We start from the raw sequence: 21,394 nt of genomic DNA, 5'->3' as shown, positions 1-21,394 counted from the left end.
GCCTCGCTACCGCGCTACAACAAACCATCGTACTTAATAAGGGCATGTCTATTCGAAACCTTGCCTCAGGTTGAACTGGGCACATACGTCGATTATTCGAGCGTATATGAGCCACCATTAGATAACGAGCAAAGCAGATGCGCTGCAGATTTTATTCTTTATGATCTTAGAGAACTTGGTTCGTTCGATTTTTTACAGCTACCGTCAATATTCTTATCCATTCGTTATGTTCCTTCCTCCTATTATTCTTTCCTAAGTGACACCAAATGCATTATGCAAAATAATTATATTGATTTTTCAATCGTTTAATTGAAATTCGAAAATTTACAGCTGCTATATTTTTTGTATTTTTTTATTAGAAAGATCATAGTTATGGTAACTAAGTTTCTCTAATTATTATGAAGTACGAAATGAGAAAGGTTAAAACTCGACGTTTACTCGACGAGTTCGTGTAAAAGACACGAACGATAATTACGTAGCTATCGTCAAGCAGCCTTCAACTTAAATGTAAACTTTTTCTTAAACGTCTTATTGTACGTGGCTACGCGTGTACCCTACATGTATGCGCTATTTTGTTCCATGGAATGATTAATTAACGATGTTCCACCTTCGGGCAGCCTGTAATTAGGAGGACGATGTTAGCGTACCTTTTTTCGATGTTTCAAGAAGTAAGAAGAGAAGACAAAACAAAACTACCCTACGACTTGCTTTAACGAAACTTAGTAAAGAACCATTTTCTTCGCATACAATTAAATATTTGAGTCAGAAGACACCAAAAAATCTCGATACCTGTCGCCCACCAGGTCCAAACCCACAGTACATCCCGTGTTAAGGTTCGGATATCGAACTTTAAATTTTTTAACCCACACAAATTTATCTTCAGTCTGGTACATTGTCCTTAATGAAAATACTTTTATTAAATATTATTTAAGTAAAGAAAAAAAGGGGAAAGGAAAGGGTTGGGTGAAGAGGTGTTAGAAGGGTTGATGAACTGGTGGGGAAGGAAAAGAAATATATAATAAAAGAACTCACACACACGCAGAGGACAAGGTGTCAGTATGAAGGTGAATTTCATAAATGTAAATTCTCTGTTTAGGCAGACGTACTAATCCTTCGATCCAACACGGAATTATCCTTTTCGCCCTTTCAAAGGGAGCCGTAATGCGAGCTTATTATGTGTTCGCGTGTAATGGTATCTCCGGACGGTTAGTGCGTCAAATGTGGCTTTGTTGGGTGATTAATGCCCTCTTCGTGGCTGACACCTCGCAGAGTTTAATTGCACCTTATTCCGCATGAATATGGATGCTTGCCTCCCGGGCCATGCCTTGGCAACGGCAGCAGCAGCAGCACCAGCAGCCAGCAACTTTGTAAGAAGAATGAAGGAAGAAAAGAGAGAGAGAGAGAGGGAGAGAGAAAAAAAATAAGAGGAAAAAAAAAGAGAGCGAAAAAGGTGGAGGAGGAGGAGATGCAGGATGGACCTGCTAGGATAAAAAATGCAATTACGATTTTGAAAAATGGGCCAGGCTTCTCGTCGAGAAGCCAGCAGTCCAGGGAAGACCGGTTTTTCGTGTTTAGACACGTTCCTGGGACTCGCGATTGTCTGGCATTAGATCATCTTTCCTTTTGTAGATCGAACGAATCGGTCGTCTCTTTTATCATGATCATCTTTTCGTGATATTGGAATATAATAATCATTTTCTCTTTTAAAGTGATGTCTTCATTTAAAGTCAACTCTTTTTTAAGCCATGCGAATATTTACTGTAACATCTCGTTTTCGTTTCTTTACTTGTTTCTCGTGTTCGAATGTTCAAAATAATGTTTTGACAAATTTTATTTTTCATTTTGTAGGTTTCATTGATAGCGGTATTTAAATTTGATCGTAATTTAGAAACAAAAAAAAAGAACAAACGATTACGTTGCTATGAATTATTAACTCGACTAATTATGATTCTCCGTAAGAGCAAAGATTATTCGTCGAATAAAATTCAAGAGATAAGACGTTGCGAATGAAGCCGAAAAGCAATTTGTAGTTTTCGCGTAATGCTTGTTAAAGAGGAGAATAAAAAAAAAAAAGGGAGAGAAATAAGTAAAAAAGGAATGTAGCTAAATCGAGTGGGTTTTAAAAGCACGCGCCAAGGATGATCGTGTTAAATAAGTCTTATTTTATTGATTTTTTTTTATTTTATTTTCTCTTCATTTCGTTTTTATTTTTATTTATTTATTTTTTTTTTTAAATATATTCTTTTCTTTCTCTTATTTCGCGTTTAAAACTGGCTTCCAGGGAAAAAATCCAAGTGGAATTCTATCTGGTTTAATTTATTGACCATTAACGATCCTTCGATCGTACGCGCTCTCAAAAGCTGCTAATTATCGCAACGGACTTTTATTCGATAAACAACCGAAAAGCACTTAGCACCTATATACGCGAACGATCGCCGACATTCACCCACCAATCTATGTCCAATCTTCCAGTCAATGAAAAGCATAAAAATCGGCGTACGGCGTAATCATCGATATAGAGACCTAATTACACTCCGCGCCAATCCGTAAAGCCGCAGCTAATGACAGCCTTGCGGGTATCGAATTGGTCGAATATTATCCGAGAGAAAGAGAGACAGAGAGTGTATGTGTATGTGTGAGAGAGAAAGAGATAAACCAATCGATGTTTCGATCGTGATCAAGAGTCTCTTCCATATCTCGACCCACGTGTCCACTATTAAAAAGCGATAATAATATCGAGCTACGACTTCGATACACCAAGAGATCGATCTTTTTCATGTACATCGTCCCCCAAACGATTCTTTATAATTTCAAACAGCCGATCACTATCGTTCAGAAGAAGATAAGCACCCTTTTAAGATGGAACTTGGTACTTGTGTCTTCATTATTAACCAATTACCTTATTGAGAACAAAAATCGTCGATGTTAATGGGTAAGAAAAGAATATCATTAATCTTTTTTCAATATTTCTATGGATAAATTCATAATAGATAATCCGATATAAAGATAATAGATATCGAATTACGATGATAATCCTGTAACTGCGAAGAATCATGATATTCCCTTTTTTTGGGGGTGGAAAATATTGTTTGTCGATTAAATCGTTTAAAATTGGTAGTAGGGTAGTTGTGTATGCAGGAGACTATTCGAATGTATAAAAGCGATTAATATCTAAAAGCGTATTTTCGTAAATTGAATGCTCGCTTAATATGATTTCGGGAAAAACGTTTCCACTAACTGCTTTAATTTTCGATTAATTCAACGTGGTTGATTGGAAAGAGTACAGAAATTGAGAGAATAATGTAAAGTGGAGAAGGAGAGAGTAAAAGAGAGGGAGAGGGAGAGAGAGAGAGTGAGATGAAAATTATAGGATTTATCGCACCCACGATATTAGCATTACATTTCGCAAATGCGACTAGTTTATGGTCGTTTAAATCGTGCAATCAGGCCAGGATTAACATGACCAGGAAATTACGTTTGCAATTTGGAAACTTCCAAAATACCTATTTATCCTATTTCCATATTACGAAGCAATTTCAAATGAGTAGAAAAATGTAATCATTTCGTTAACGGGAAATGAATATTTTTATACTTGAACAACGATTTTATCGAAGAACATACACAAGTCAACTATAGATAAAAAGAAAAGAATCCTTTGGAAAAATATTCTCCAACGTTATGTGCTTTATCAAAATAATAGTCTAACACTTTTAAGCTTCGAAAAATTACTCGGAGAAAATGGTTGCTTCATCGAAATCAAGTGTCCATAGAGATAGGAGAAATGTGCTATTGGAATTTGTTTAGTATTCTACTTTAAGTGTATGGCGTTATCATAAGGTAGAAAAATAACGTGTAGATCTTTACGGTTATTTTAGTAATCGTTTTGATCCTTTCTAAGGATCATTCAGCAGACCATTTGCAAAGGTATTCTCGTATATATACAAGAGAAAGAAGAGCCAACGGGGAGGTCGAGTTCGAGGAATGGCGTTCACGATCGAAAAACGATAGCGATCGAAATCGCGATACTGGATATCGTTAAAATAAAAAATAAAAATAAAAAAAAAATCGATAATCTTTAGGTCCTACGCACGTATACGCACTTAATGAAGTGGTGGCTACTCTTTATAAAAAATCTCTTATTTCAATTACCTTCCTCGACCAAGATATTTCTTTTAAAACATACGCGTTTAATCGTATCCTACCCCCCCCCCCCTGTTAAAGGCTACCATCTCTCTTTCGCAATTTTTCTCTTTCATGGACAAAGAACCGTTTTATCGTGATCGTTGATCTCGTAAAAATTGTTGGGAGGTTTCTTCGATACCTTTCAGCACTTACTTTCAACGTCATGTTTTCACAAAGCAAGCTTTATCTTATCGATAACGTTCCAACCGATTTCCGATTTTTATTCCTTGCATCCTTCTTCCTTCCTTCCTTCCTTCTTTCCTTCGTTTTAACGATACATTTTTGTAACTTTCTTTTTAAGATATTCGATGGGAGATTACGATATTCAGGGATAAGAGTCAATGATTATATTGACAAGTAGAAAAGAAAAAAAAAATTGTTTATAGATCCGTTAGATATTATTATCATTTTTATAGATTGTAAGAACAAGTTATAAGCTATGTATAACTCATGAAGACTATAATAGAAGATGTCCTATTGTAAGTTCGTTACCGTCCGAAGAGTTGAACGAACGACCGGTTGATCCACATAAATTCTTGGAAAACGCGTCCGACGACGAGGGAATACTTGCACGAAGAAAAAAAAATTACTTGCTGGTACGTGACGCTTTCTTGAAAACCAAGCACGTCTCAAGACTTACGAACAAAGCTGGTTAGAGTTACCTTCGTGAATGAACGCCGGCCTTAAGCTTATCCGAGTGGCACTTTTAAAGACGGATATTACCTTAAACGAATGATTAATTAATCAACTTCGGATTATATAAGGATTTTGTTTAAAATATTCGATTAACTAGTAAAATATAAAGATATACTATTGATTATTAACAATATGTGAATATAGAAAATTTGGAGCACGCGTTGTCGAAAATTACAAAATGAAGGATACCGTTCGTTCATACATATTTTACGCGTGAAAGATACAAGGTAGCAAATTTGAATATTTATCTCTCTTATTCTCTCCCTCTCTCTTTCTATCAAATTTTTACGTAAAGGATAATACAAGCGAGGTGTTATTACTTTCACGGTAACAGGTGATTCGAGCACCCACCGTGCAACGTGTAGATACTATCCAATAAACTTCCACGATAATGATAGTAATGTTCTGAGAAGCGGTACGAGAAAGAAGATCGCTAACGGGATATGATGGTTGCCGCGATCCGATTTCTTTGCCGATCGAAGATAACACAAGAAAAAAGATGGCCGCTGGTCAGAATCGTCTGTAAAAATCACGGAATTTCCGAGTCTCTTTCTAACGTGTCCCTTTCCTCGCTTGACGGATCAATCCCGAGTCTTCTTTGCAGGTGTTAAAATGAACGTTCCTTTCTCGCTCTCGAATTCGTTAAATCGGCAAAACTCACTTCGATCGGTACAAGAGATACGACACGAAAGATTTAAGATCGAGTTAAGGAAACGACATCGAGTTGCGTTATAAATTAAACAGACGATCCTTTTCCTTCTCTCATTCTATTAGCTTTTATTTTAGAACGAACGGGATACACAATTCTCATCCTGTCTGTTTTTTTTTGCCTCTCAAACTATCATTTCTCCCGATCTGAGTAAAATTTGGTTTAAAATATCGAACGTGTGTTTGTATGCATGTGTGAACGTGCTAGTAGTAGATACATTTGAAATATAAATGATATTAATCCGTGTAATTAAAAATACTGTTCCATCGGATAAAATAAAAAATTCATTTTACGGTGAAAAGTTGAAAATTTCATCCGTGATAATGGTAGATGGAAAGAAATAAAAAGAAAAAAAAAAACAAAACATGAAACGAGAGACAGAAAGTTCTATTCGCACGTTGCACGATACAAAACAACAATTTTATTCGTTAGAAAAACAAAAAAAAAGGGGGGGGGGGGAAAAATAGCGTACCCGTAATTCAGAACAAAATGAAACGATCCCTCACGTTAAATATTTATACACGAGAGGATCGACGAGACTTGCGAGGGGTCGGTCCGAGTCGAATCTGAAATTCGATAATGCCTTACTCAGCGTAGTCGTTCATTCGCCCGGAAGCCGCGAATTATGCCGACGCGCCGAGTCGTAGAGAAAGAGGTGGAAGATATTTTGCTTGAAAAAAGAAAAATAAAAAAAAAACGCCCCAAGAATCTTCATTGGCATTACGTATTACCTTGTATCACGTGCAAAGACCAGACTGCAGGTGCTTTTCTCTTGTGTGGTCCTCTGTGTATTTTTCGAAAATACCGAGATTCATTTTTTTCGTTCATTCTATCAATTCCCCTTTTTTTCTTTTATTTTTTATTTCATTTCTATTTCTTTTTCTTTTTTTTTTTTCTTGATATAATCAAGCTCATTATCGAGAGAAAGAGAGAGAGAGACTAATATTAAAACTTTAAACGAATCTAACACAACCATTGATATAAATTAATTATACCACTTCGTATAAAATATATTTACACACATATTATAAAACATATTTTAAAATAATACAAAATGATAATACGAAATGTTTCAATTAATTTTATATCATCTCAGTTTATTAAATATTCAATAAAATTACCATGAAAATTTTAATCTTGACTGTATTCACGTGGATAGCGTGCTAATCAACTGTTACGAATATTAATTCAAGAGAATATTGATAAAATTTGATTCTCTTGGTTGTAGTAAATTCTTATTTAATAAAAAGAACAAAAATGACCGATTAACCGAACCGCCAAACTTACCGTATCAATTGACTTAGCTAATTATTAACGATTTTTATATTTTATAACAGACCGTATGTGGTACAAGCTTGTGTGCGATATTTATAGGGTAACCCAATCGTTTAAAATTATCTTCGATCATACTCTAGAACCGCCCCTTAAAACAACGTGGGAGACGGCAGATCTAAATTAATTTTCAATTCGTATGTAAGATGTTGCGTACTTTAAAATGTGCATAATAATATGTCTTTTTTTTTCTTTTCCTTTTTATTGAAGCAATTAGATAAAAAAAAAAAAGGATTACGACGTATAATAATAACACAAACATATTTATATATTCATGAAATTTAATAAAATGTATATGGCGTGAGAAAAAAAATGTTATAGTCGAATAACAATAAAACGAAAAGATCCCCATAAATGTTCATAAGGTTATGGTGTGGCAATGTAAACCAATAAAGCAGCACTATAGAAGGCGAGGCAGGTGCAACGTGGGCGGTGAGTTACCGCAGAGGTCAAGGGTCGTCCTTAATCCAGGATCTTCCTGTTAGCTTCCCTTGGCTTCATCGTTTCTCTCTTTCCCTTTCTCTCATTCATTCTTATCTTCTTATTGCTTTTAATCCTACCGAGAAGGAGATCCTAACGATGAGATCCCACGTTGAGAAATACTAGAGAATATATGTACGCATCCTTAGATACGCGAGATACAAATCGATAGGACCTTGTACCAGACGTTAAAGAAACTTGAAAATTTTTCATCAAACGTGATAGTTTATTAAGAGGATTCTTCATGGAATTTCATGGGACTTTTATTTCTTTCTCTTCAACGATATTTCAAACGAATTGATCAAATTATTAATAATATTTACCTATTGAATGAAGAGTTACGTAAATAAATCATTTTTTAATTAATTATCTAGAGAAGACAATTATTTTAAGATTACATAAAATATTTGATTTCATATCGATACTCTTATAATTTTATTTAAGCTGAAGAACCACTTTTTATATAGCAAATGTAAAAAGAACGACCACCAGCAAATACGTCAGGATCGAAAAGTACGTCAGAATATCAAATTTAAAGTATCACCAAAGCCGATGGTAGTTGACGTTATTGAAAGTGATTTGACATAAGCGTAGATCATTCGTCCAAATTCTCGTACTTCAATTTGTGAGGACGTCGAAGAAGGTAAAAAAGTTTGGCGGCATCTTCTGAAATTCAATGAGGCTGCACCTTCTTGTGTATCGATAAAGTCGGCCCTTGCTTTTAAGTCGAAACGTTTCCCAAAAGTCCACAAGGACTAACAGTTAAGATCCTGATTCGATTCTTGCGTATATGCGTGTGTGGTTTTGTGTATACCATTGCTACCGAATAAAATAAATTATAATACAAGACATTATCGAAATTTCCGATCAAAAATCCCGAATTTCAAGTATATTGTAAATCTAATTAAAAGTAAATGTATATATGTGTACGTGTTTTTTTTTCTTTTTTTTTTCTTTGACACAATTAAATAAATGGTATCTATTTTTCTTAATTGTCATAGAGGCATTTTAAAAAAATTTTAATGTTCATATAGCATATATATATATACGTGTATATAATTGTACTTAATATGATGCATTCGCGAAATTCTAAATTTAAGCAAATTATGCGTCTGTCATTATGACCCGTGCCAGGATAATCGGATGTCCATTATTATCTTTTTTTATTTTCACCTTTTTTATGGATATACTTTAGGAACAAAAGCAGCTGCATTTACAGGATGTCGAAGGAGATCAGCGCAAAAAGCATCAGGGTGTGAGATAAAGAGAGGGATAGATAGAAAGAGGGCAGTTATCTTTTTTTGTTAGGCACGAGGCCGCCTTAAGCCGCGTTCAGAATCGGCTAATGAATTTAAAACGAGCGTGCGCATTTTTCTCGCTCCTTGGAAGCTTCTCGGTGATAGGCTGGCGCTACGCTAACTTTTTCCTCACGAAAACGAGAGCAGAACACGATTACTTGCAACCGAGGACGCCAGAGAGGGAGAGAGAGTGAATTTCTTCCCTATAAAAATTTAAATCTCCATCATCTTTTCTTATTCTCGTCTCTTTTTTCCTTTTTTTTTTTTTTGTTCTTTTTCTTTTTTTCTTTTTTTTTTTTTGCAACGATCTACGCGTCGAGGTTCTGCGAACATTTTTTTTTTCTCGACAGAAACTTCGTATTTGCTTGATATTATTTTTACTCGTCAACATAAAACTGAGAAAACAAAAAAAAAACTTGTCGGATACTTTATTACTTGGCCTACTTTACTAAGATACTCGAGTAACTTAACTATCAATTAGTACAACTTTATTTACGAGACACAGAGGCGAAATAAATACGATATTTTTCTTTTTTTTTTTCTTTCAACGTGTACCTATTTCCAGTTTCAATCTCGCCCGGTTAAATTTGATTTTAATAAGCTCGTTTTTACCCAGGCCCACGCGAAAATTTAATTAGAAATAACTTTCCGGTTATCTTTTCCTCGAACTTTGTAATTTTGTGTTCGTAAAAAGAAAAAAGAAAAGTACAAAAATCTCACCTCGAGATTGCTATGAAAGTAATTGAAGAAGTTACTCGAAAAGATGTTATATAAATTGTAGAAAAATGCAAATAAAGTAGTCGAATGCGATAGGTTCTCATTGTCAGTCGGGTCCGGTGGTCGGAATCTATAAAGAGAAATATATTTCTTTGAAAATAAATAGACAACACTCGACTTAATTAATTCGTACATTTGTAAAATTGGAAGTAAAACGTACGAAAAGGTCGTCGCTTAATTAGGTAATGGTCCATCCATTGAATTTCTCCAAGAATCACGATCCATCTCTGTACACGGCCAATTATCGCAATCGATCGGTAGATTTAAAGCTATCTCGACATCTAGGAATCTTACGATTTACGCGCCCTTATTCTGCCTCTTCTTCCTCTTTTATCTTCCTCTTCTTACCATTGCTACGGAGTTAATTTAATGCAAGAGAAGAAAGAATTGAAAGAAAGAGAGAAAGAAAGAGATTTAATCCAAAGAAGAGAATTGTCAGAGACTACCGATTTATATCTGATCGATCTTTATCGTATCAAGATACTTACCTTCATCTGTCACCACATTCGAATAGGTTCTTTCTTTAATAGCGTTAAAATTGTATTAAATGAATGAACACTTTGTTTTTTATACAGATATGTTATGGTTAATTTATATATTCTAGAATGAAAATCTATAAAATGTGTTTCAAGAGGGTATGTTAAGACCACGAGGAGAAGGTTTGTTTTTTTCTGATTGTAAGAGGAGTCCATAATTAAAGAGTTCTTAATGAAAGAGATGAAATACAATCGGTTTTGCGAGTAAACATGTATGTAACACGCTAAACGTGTAATATCCTTTAAGAAAAACGAGGAAGATCGATCATTCACCTCCAGGGTCGTCTGTACAACACGCGCAAAATTCATAATCGTTAAATTGAATAAAATCCAATGGAGAAAAACAGAGCTTCTCTCGCGTTGGATACCTTTTCAAAAGCGAAACGATAAGCATTATTTTCTTGTGCGCGTGCTCAACGAACATGAAAGAGAAAGAGAGATTGCTAACTTACCGTTACTGGACCCCTCACGCTTCTTTACAATTTTTTATTTAGCTTGGCCAACCAGAGTCGAGTCAGAACAGCCAAGCTAAAGGTTTTCGAGAGAACGTTAATTACTCGTTTCACTCTTGCGTCTTAGTCGATGTACTTCGTTAACACCTGCAGAACCTTTGCCCTTTTTAGGAAGAGATTGTGCATGATTCAAATTAGAGTAATATCGTATTCGTGGCTTTGATTAAAAATCTCTTTTTGAATATTACTAATAAAGTTTGAGTTGATTGAAATGTCTTTTCTTTTTTTTTACTACTACTACTTATACTAATAATAGAATAAAAGTTTGATTAATTATTTTAAATCTGAACACAACAAACTATTCTCTCCTACCATTATATTTCCTTTGTCTGTCCACTTTTTACGTACAAATGAAACGTCGAGGGTACTTCTTCTCTTTGGTAGAATTTTCGACGTAGGAAGTAACCCGCTGCCGAGTTTGCGACAAACTCGGTGGAATCGTCGGTCGTTTAATTAAGTTCCTTCTTGAGAAAGAGGCTCGAACGAGAACGTTAAGTCCATGAAGTATAGCCAGCGACAAAGGACGAAAGACGAGAAAGAGGCACTCGATTTTAAAGACGCGAGAGGAATGTCGACCGACAACGATGCTTTACGTTCTTTTATTTAAACTTTCTTCCTACTGGTAATTCGCAACAACTGAAATCGGTCTCTGCTCTAATTCCAGAGTAATTACTCTTTTCTCTTTTCCTTTCAAAGGAAGAAGCAACTTCGTTGCTTGACTCAAGATTTTGCTAGCATCTGTCTCTCTCTCTCTCTCTCTGTTTATCTCTTCTTTTATTACTTTATCCTTATGTTTTTGTTTAATTATTTTTCTTTGTGAAATACAAAAGAGGACCCAATTAAATCTCAGAAACTAATTGAGATATACCTATTTGTTGAAAATTTTCGTACCAACCCGTTTATTATCATCGGCAAATGTATTTATAATTGGTTGAGTTTTTAATTATCCTTACCAAAGAGTCCAGTCGTTCGAAACATCGATTTATCAGCCACCGGCGACGTTTGATAAACGTTTTCTCTTTCTGAACAACTTCCCTCCCCTCCCCCCTCCCTCCTCTTCTTTCCCTTTCGGAGAGACGATTACATCTTTTTGGAAATTGATCTTGCTTTAACGATTATAAAGATTTCATTGGCAATCAGTCTGTCAAAGTGCATTCTATCTATCTCATTCGTTTAATTAAAACTTCTCAATTAAGCTACTGAATATCCTGCCTCGTTTATCACCCACGGAAAAGTTTCATTTTCTTATGGTGTACTTTTTTTTCAGAGTTGATATATTTGTGGATAAAGAAGAAATGTCTGACAATTCGTGGAATCGAATAAACCGTTCAAATTATACGCTCTCTCCAAACATAGATAAAAACAGAAACACTGACAGAGTTGAAGAGAGCGAGAGAGAGAGAGAGAGAGAGAGAAAAAAGGGAGATCGGTATCACAGAAAGCGTGGTCCAGTTTGGGCGAAGACGTCCATTGCTGAATGAAGAAGAAAAAGGAAAAGAAGAAGAAGGGTACGCAGTGATAAATCACGAATTACGCGAACTCGTTGTGACCCAAGACAAATTGCTGGCAAAGTCATGAGCTCGACCGCTTGGTAATAATATAATTATAGGACTGCCAGGTTGTTTCGACGTTTCGCTTTAAGTTTCTTGCTGACTAAGCCACGAGACCAAGTTGTTCGTTCCATAAGCGTATCTGATTTACTGACTACACTTTTTGTCACGCTATTACGCGAATGAATTTCAATATCTTCTTGAAACTTGCTAGAAAAGATAGAAAGAGAATGAGAGAGTGAGTAGCTAAGGTTTGAAATTGTGCCCAGAGAATTATATTTTATCTTTCCTAAACATTCATACATTTATTCGAATAATTTACCATTTTATTCATTCCACGATACATATCAATTATCATTCTGAATTTTACTTTAACGCAACATCAATTTTATCAACGATTCTAACTATGATCAATAAGATAAATTTCATTTTTTTTTCTTACTTAAAAAAGTAGGTCTTAAAGATAAAATAATAAATAAAAGGTAGAGAGAGTTCAAAAAAGATATGGAATGAGAGAAATTTAGCCAGCCACACAGGAAGAAAGCCGATAGGCTGGTCCGTATGCAAAAGCGGGATCGGATCATTACACGGGCATACACATAAAGGCAAACGCAAACTCAAGAAAAGAGGAAGATGGAATGAAGAAAGGATGAAAGAAAGAAAGAAAGAAAGAGAAAATCCTTAGAGAGAGAGTAGCAATAAATACTTCAATCAGCGCCCTCTAAGGCGTCAGTTAGCATCGGTGCGGCGGTGCATCGACGACAGCCAAGGCGGCGGCGAATCGCAAAAGCCCCCCTTCGAAGAGTCCTTCCACTTTCCGTTTGGCGGATAAAGTATGTCTACCTTTTGCTGACAGCCACCTGCGCCCGTCCAAAGCGTAGTAGGCACCCACCATCACCACCACCACCACCACCTATATACCCCAGCCCTGTCCATGCTTTTCTTCTCTTCCTGCTAACATCCACCGATCTACATATCTCTCCAACATTCAACCAACTCCAACGTTCTTCCTCTTGCTTGCTTTCCTCTTGGTATCCATCCTTGCGCTACACCATTTTTGGCAACTATCGCAACGTATATTCCATTTGGTTACGTTAACAGCTATAAGCAAGAAACGTAAATAATTTTTTAACGAAATAATTCAATCACAATCTCGTAATTGATCTATGATGAACATATTAGTATTTCTAATATCTTTAGAAATGTTTTGTTAAATAGTATTTTGTCAGAATAATCTCAAAAGTTAAGTACGAAAAGTTTGAGCGACGAATAAAGAATAAAACTGACGAGAAGTCCTATCTGCGTCGATCATACAATCATTTGCTCGCGTGACCATAAAGCATAGTGGAAGAGAGACAGGAAATATGGAAGTCGATAAATCATGTCAATTATATATTGTTTATGATCTTCGGCACGTCCCATCGAAAGGGATTCGTAGATTCGATCGGGGTATCTTGAAACGAGACTAAAAGAGAAAGAGAGAAAAATACAGATAAAGAAAGACAGATAGAGAGAAAATATAGAAGGTTAGTAAAAGCTGTTGCTACTGAAGTAGCTAAGAAGAGCAGACACACACACACACACACACACACACAAACACATATGCAAGAAAGTACAGTAGTTGTTGGACGACTGATAATTGGGTGAGCAAAGCGACACGATGTCTCTTCGAAACGAAGATCGGTAGAAAACTGGTGAATCTTTGTCTCTCTCTCTCTCTCTCTTTCTCTCTTTGGTTTTATTTCTTCCTTTATTTCCTTCTTTTTCTTTCTCTCTGTCTCATCACGCTCGCGTTGTGGGCCCAGGGCCATCGTAAAGAGTGGCTGCCACCATCGGGGCATCAGGAGCTCCTCAGTCAAGGACTCGTGGGACAATAAATCTAGCCCTTCTCTGGGTAATTGGGTTCACTCGCTGAGATCAATCCGATACTGTCTGCCTCGTGTCCGTCTGTCCATCCGTTCGCCGCTTACCTTCTACTCCTTCCATCCTTTGAATTCTCTCTTCCTTTTCTCTCTTCTTAGCTTGCTCGCGTCCAAATCGATCTTCTGGACTTATACAGAACGAGAACTTGTGTTGGTATTACACATATTTCTACACGATATCAAATATACTACAAGTATGATGGATACTAATTCATAGATAATACATATTCTAAAACTTCATTATATTTTTATAATAAAAAATGATGAAATATTTTTGCACAAACTTTTCTTTTTGCGACTAGCACAAATTGTTGAAATCTAACGTTGGTACGATGAAAGTTTACTGCTGACTGAGTGAGAGAGATATTCTTTCTCTATCTTTCTTTCTTTCTTTCTTTCTTTCTTTCTTTGAATATAGGAAGGGCCCTTGCCGAAGGCTGCCGTCTTGTTATGCGCCGGTTTCATTCAAATCCGGGCAAGAGATCGTGTCGTATGTAAAACGTCGAATTTCCAAGGCTCCCTTCCTTGAAGGGCCGTTCGCGGACGCACGAGGAGTTGCAAAGACCTGCCGATCTGTGGGAGTCAGTAAGAGTCTGGCTATAAATCTGAATAATAAATGAGTCCCGACGGCCTCTAAGAAGTCTCCGACTCAGCAAGAAGACGTTGCTGAGGACTTTAAAAGATGAATTTACGAGGATACCAAAGGGAAAGGCGAGGAAGGAGAGAAGAATAAGACGAGAGAAACAACTCGTTTTCTTTTTTTGTTTTACTCGAGTAGATATCAGATTGGATATATATGTATATGTATATGTATGTGTATGTAGACAAAAATGACTTGCTGAGAATTTTCCAAATTCGAACTTGAACTCGAATCTGAACGAACCGGTTCAGCCATTTCGAGGCTAACGAGCTCCAGTTTGGGAAAGTAGTACTTTTGCATGGTATAATAACTGCATGCTTAGGATTTATGCTAATAGCTGGTTAAGTTAGAAACTAGCTCGAAGAGTGGATCGAAAATGCTTTTTAGATCGACAGCTTGTATGCGGAAGATTCATGGGGGCTTCCCCCTCTCTCTTTCTCATTTCACTTCGATGAAGCGACGTCGGCATGTCATAGACACGCGAATCCTTATGGAATGTAGAAGCTTCTTGGTCTTAGCACGCAAAGGAAGCCGCTTAAACATCAAAGACGATATCGAAGAAGTTGAGGTGCAAGGTGTATAAATATGATGGGCTGTGCGATATGGTAGACCCAACGGGTGTTGTTACCGTTCGTGAAGCATGTGGCTTCTGTGTTCTCGCTTCTCGGCTCTCCGAAAGCCGACACGCACTTTTGTCTTTTGCCGCCAGTTGCTTACCCACGTAACTCACGTCACCACCGTGTGATTAGATCTTCGACGTTCACCCTTTTTTCCTTCTCCTTCTCTGTTAACTCGGTCTTTCACTTTTTTTTCTTCTCTTTCTCTCTTTATTTTCATTTTATTTCTACTTACACGTAAAACAAAGTTTAAACGAGTACTTTAAATGAATACTGCAACGTACATATTATTATTATTATTCTAGAATGGTAGAATAGGATATATAATTTTCTGTAAACTCGTTAGAGTTAAGTTAGCTTTTCAAATGAAAAAAACAAAAACAAAAAATAGTAAGTAAAGTAAGTTTAGAAGGATTAAAATAATCAGGTGATCCTCGTTGTAATTATCACAATCGTTAACATTCCTTTCGTCATTTATTTTTCTTCTCTCTTGGATCTTACTTGTAAGTTGAACGAAAATACTTCTTGGGGTCTTAACGTTTCGCAGAGAATCCAAGGGCAAGAAAAATATCACTCGAGCGAATTTCGTAGTTCGTACTTTTTCATTGGCTACCTTGGAAACAAGCCGATATTGAACGACATAGTTTTTGCTCTTTAAGAATCATTAGCCTCGGCTTTCGTACTTCATTCAAATAGCGATTCCATTTTGCTCTGACTACGTTCGTACCTTTCCTCCTCATCAAAATACCGTCGCAACGGGGCTGTAACATCGTCTTCTCTTTAAAGATCTACGGATTTCAAGTGACTTCCCTTTGCAAAAAAAGGTCGAATTAACTTTTATAACGGGAAAAAGTAAATGCTTGGTCTTTCTCCACTCTCAAAGCCTTGACAAACCAGTTACGGTACTATTACAACCTTATTCAACCCTTTTTTTTCTTTCGAAAGAAGGAGACTCCCTTCTTGCGAGTATCCTATTAATTAGCGAATTTTGTACTAATGATCAAATTAATTTTAATTTTATGTTAAGAAAGACAAAATTGTATTTTATTAAATAGCTGACAAATTGGATAATAATAAGAAACTACTTGGACATACATAGATGACATCGTTTATGTCAATATAAGTTTTATACGATGGCTTGAAAATTTAGAAATAATTATTTTCTATTTGTAAAAAATCAATTATCTAAATGGAAACGTAGGTTTCTTCATGTTAGAACGATCACCACAAGTGGGCGCCAGGTTACTGCAAAGTGCAACGCAACCCTTGGTTATTCTGTTCAAAGGAATGCAGCAATTCAGTCTCTTTGCCCCCACCATAAACTCTTTTCCCACTACCGAAGCGATGCAACTGCACTCACGCGTGGCACGCTCTGCCACGTGGATCGCGCGTCAGGCCCTTCGTTCGTCTTCGACTATCTCCGTTTTGATTCGGGAACCGATGCCTACCACGTGTCTCTCCCTCTCACTCACAATTAGATCGGATCTTTTGCGCGTGCACAAATATTGCAAATAATTCACATTTAAACTTCTATTTAAAACAAACTTATAACAAATTCATTGTAATTTTTGGAATTATAATATGTACGTAATAAAAATATATATATATATATATATTTTTTTTTTAAATAATAGGAATGCTTTGTTTTCACCTAGAATGGCTTAAAATTATTTTAAAAAAATATATATAACTACAACTAATAGAAGAAAAAACGTAAATTAATTAATGAAGTGTATTAAATTTAATCGTTTATGACCCTTTTTTTTGTATTTAAAAGATCGGATCTTCGTAAAAAGTGATAAATTAGTTTTATTCGTGAAAATAAATTTTTCTTAAGATTTAATGGATCCTTTCTTTCTTACGAAATTTCGTGATCTTTCGCTCGAACGGAGAACGTTGCAGCTGATCGGCCATAAAATGGTATATAACCTGCGCAATTAAGGTCTACCCTTAAGAATCGGCGGGGGGAGCGATTTCAAAGCGGCGAAAAAGTGCACCGCTCCTGATTGCTGCGGAATTATGAAAAATAACGGTCGCTCGTCTTAGATCGTAAAATTGAACTAACGAGAAGCGCGGCAAAAGGGCGTTCATCACACGCTATAAAAAACGGGATATAAGTGTGGGTAAACGCGACGAACAACCCCCAGGATGCAGGTTATTACGCGTTTAATTTTCGACCACACAAGCTGTTCTCTCTTCGAAAATAGTTCGTTGGTTCTACTACTAAAACGATTGTTGGAAAACGATAATCACTTGTAAATTCCAGAAATAAAACGAACAAACTAAGTATGAGCATTTATCTGCTCTTTCTCGAGTCCTTTCAAATCTTAGAAAGTACCCGCAGACGATTCGGAAACGGATAAAAAGTTGAGAACTGATTACACGTATTGTGTTTTCCAAAAGGAAATGCCTCGTCCGAGCATATGTTGTGACAGAAGGATGATCGTACAAGACGGATGATGTATAAAAAATGGCATACGTTCTTTTCTGCATACAAAATTATGGCAGGTGAAATCATTCAATTAGTTTTTTCAGAACCTAACGGTATTGCGTAACAAAACTTGCGCTTTCGATTGGTTGCATGCAAAGACATGGTAGAGATTGAAGGACATTGAAATTTTTGCTTATATTCATATATATAATTTTCTTTTTATCTGAAAAAATATATAGTTAGTTATAAAATATAAATTATAAAAAGAAAAACTTACATCGACTGAAGAGATCCCCGACATAGCTGCATTAACGATAACACGAAAAAATTCTTTATAGCAGTTGGAGAAAGAAGTATAATAAAAAGGAAATCATACGGTCAAGTATAATGAGCGAAAGCTGACTTTACCAATATTATGGTGAAATTGTTGTAATACTTCAAATACCCAAGGTTTGCTGCAATGTCTGAAAAATCAAATGGTTGATGAAGCAAAGTATGAAAGTGTTTAATTTTTATAAAACCACGTGAATTCATTCGCAAAGAATAATCTGAACTTGTAATAATTATAATTTATGCTTGAAAGCTCAATAAAAATATGTGGTTTTGCGTAATATATTTTATAAACTTAAATATTATATGGAAAATAGATCATAGGATGTTGCAATTTTTCGAAAAATAGCTTTTCTACTAAATTTGTATCAAAAAATGTTAATCTAAATATTACTATCTTGTAAAATGATATTATAAATTAATAAGTTAGCATTATCTTTCTGTTCTCAACATATATTTCTTCCTTAAACCTTCTCAGATTTCTGTTTTACCGATTCAGAATCTTAGTCGTTAAGGTAAATTTCTGTTGTCGAATCAATGGTTGGTAAGAGTAGATTTCTATCATCAATAAGTAAGATAGGTGATGATATGATCGATAAATATTATCGATTGACGAAAAGAAAAATATATTTGAACTAGCTTCCCAGGAAATCCCCTGATTAGCGGGAAATTTAAATTTTTTTTTCTGTTCAGTTCAGATTGCAATTAGAGAAATAGAAATTTTGTTAAATAACTTTCAATTAGAATAGAAATAATTGATGTTACAAGGTATTATTTGTTTTAAATAACTATTAACATTAACATGTGCAAAATTATTGCTAATATTTTATTCTATATATTGGTAGAAGTATTTAAATATATAAATAGATTACTTTAAATGAAATGAAATTTGCAAAAAGTTATATCAAAATTTTCTATCACATTTATCTATTCTCTATCGTGCAATAGATTAATGTTCCAACATGATCTAACAAAAAAGTCAATATGCTTAAGTTAGAATTAGCGGAATACCAAAGTTGACCTTCTCATCACATACGTTTGCCGCACTTCGCTCGTAAAAGCATCTGTCACAACGAGTTAAACTATTTGCCATGTGTGTTAGCACCCCACCGGACGTTATTAACAAACAATTTTTGTCCATCGGAACGTATGTGTTCACTATAGCCTACTACGGGATCTTGTTCTTTTTTATGGACAGAACTTAATCGGCTGTGGGCACATTCAACCAGGTGTTGAAGCATCCATGGGAATTATGCTGATAACTCATCGTTTATTCTCACGGTGATCCAACGCACTGCGCCGCGATAAAAATTAACCTTTTTCTTTTTACTCGATAACAATTTCTTCATTAATTATAATTAATGTATATACATTTTACATATCAAGTCTTTAAATAGATTACAAGCATAGGTAAATTTATAGAAGTCAAACTTTATACTTGAATTATTTCATATAATTATCTGGTCTTGCGTGTAAACGCATGAAAAACCGTAACGAAGAATCGTAAAGTAATTTGCGATGATATATAAAAATATCTATTTATGAAATATTTCCACGACGATGATGTCATCATAATAATCATGCACATGTCGCGCATGTACAAGAAGTCACGTGAGTTTGCAACCTGTATATCGCGTGTTAAAGCTTACTTACGTGCAATGATACGTTATTAACCATATCATTCAATTTTTAATGAACGTCTCGTCATAATTTACGATTATCATTGACATGAAAATGAATACTTTAAGAACGAAGGAAAGCCAGGCAAATGATTCGTCGAGAGAGAAAATTGTATCGAAAAAGATGACATTGATTGAATCGTGTGAATAAATTTTTCAAAAATTCGTCGAAAACTGAAATACATTTTGAATGAAAATAAAAAGTATGTTCCAATAATTACATCTAGCAAAAGGGCAAGATTTCTCAGTCTTGTTACATGCAAATATCGCATGTCCTAGTTAAGAACGCGTTCGCTGTTGAGAACATTACGGGATACTTTGCATAATCCGAAATTGAACAATAACAAGACGACTACTTGTGCAGCTGTCGTTAGCCGCTGCAACAATCTTTTTGCTCTGCAGAAAATTGACCTAGTCTTTGAAGAAAGCGAGGTAAAGGGGTCGAAGAGTGGTTTTGTGTGGAAAAGAGAAATGAAGGAAGAAACGGAGAAAGGACAAGAGTGAAAAGAAGATAGTAGATGACGAAGAAGGAGGAAAAGGAAGAGAAGTAGGTGTAGGAAGGGGAGGAGGAGGAGGAGGAGGAGGAGAAACACGCACATCGTCAGCGACGTTTTCGTTAACGGGGTAATGTCTGCATAAATTTACATATGGCGGGAATGAATAATATATATTTATGAGGGTGTACGTATGAGTATGTGATAGTTAAGAACGATAACATAATACGTATACACGTATAACATATACATGATATAGTATAAATAGCACGTATATAAGGAAATGTAAAAAGGAAAGGTAAATGAAAAACTTCTCTTCCTCGTAAAAGAATGTTTTCCGCGAAGGAAATAAAAAGGGCGGGAAAAAATAAAAGAGGAATAGAAAATTAATGCGAGCCTATCGACACGTGTACGATCGAAGCATCTGCACGTGACATCTGCACGATTGAAGAATCCCACGGCAAAAGTATATGTATGTTATGTTATGTATGTATGTACGTACGTACGTACCTTCTTAAAAATCGAAAATAAAGAAGGGAATAAAGGAAAGAGAGAAGAGAAAACGTGCTTGTTCTATAATAGTATGTACGTGGCACGAAAAGAAAAGAAGAATAAATGATTGCTCTTCGAAGGGGGGCCCTTTTTTCTTACGTCACATCTTCTTTCTTCTTTCAAACCTTATCTCTATCTTTCTCTTCTACTTACATTAGTGACGTCAGAAACTCGCACACGTCAGGGGGACTCGCGTGACGTAGATCTTAGAAGGGAGAAACGAAATCTCAAGCATACGTACGTCTGCAGGGTGCCGAGATTACGAGAGGGAGACGGAATTTCGGATCGAAAGAAGCAGAAAAATAAAAGGAAAGAAGAAGGGGAACGTACAAGAAGAATGAGTTGGAATTGCACGAGGCACATGCGAAGGGACCACACGTGGGAAAACGGCACACGTCCCTTTTTGCTCCTTCGATTGTCCTTTACACCTAGATTCGGACCTATATTTAAATATGTTATACCTGGAATCTTAATATCTATCAACAATTTTAGAAGTCTTTGTCTTATTTAATTTTATCTTATTGCAAAAGACCAATGAAGTCTGATGGATTTGGATCAATCTTTAAAATTTCGTTTCCCTTTCGTTGTACGAGAATTTGGTTCAAAGGGTTGATGTTTAAAATTGACTAGAATTTATGTTATATCCAGGAAGTAGGG

Source organism: Polistes dominula, unplaced genomic scaffold (genome assembly GCF_049000335.1).
Source record: "Polistes dominula isolate Pdom_NZ unplaced genomic scaffold, Pdom_raw_medaka contig_18, whole genome shotgun sequence".
Taxonomy (NCBI): Eukaryota; Metazoa; Arthropoda; class Insecta; order Hymenoptera; family Vespidae; genus Polistes; species Polistes dominula.
Note: the sequence above shows the minus strand (reverse complement) of the source record.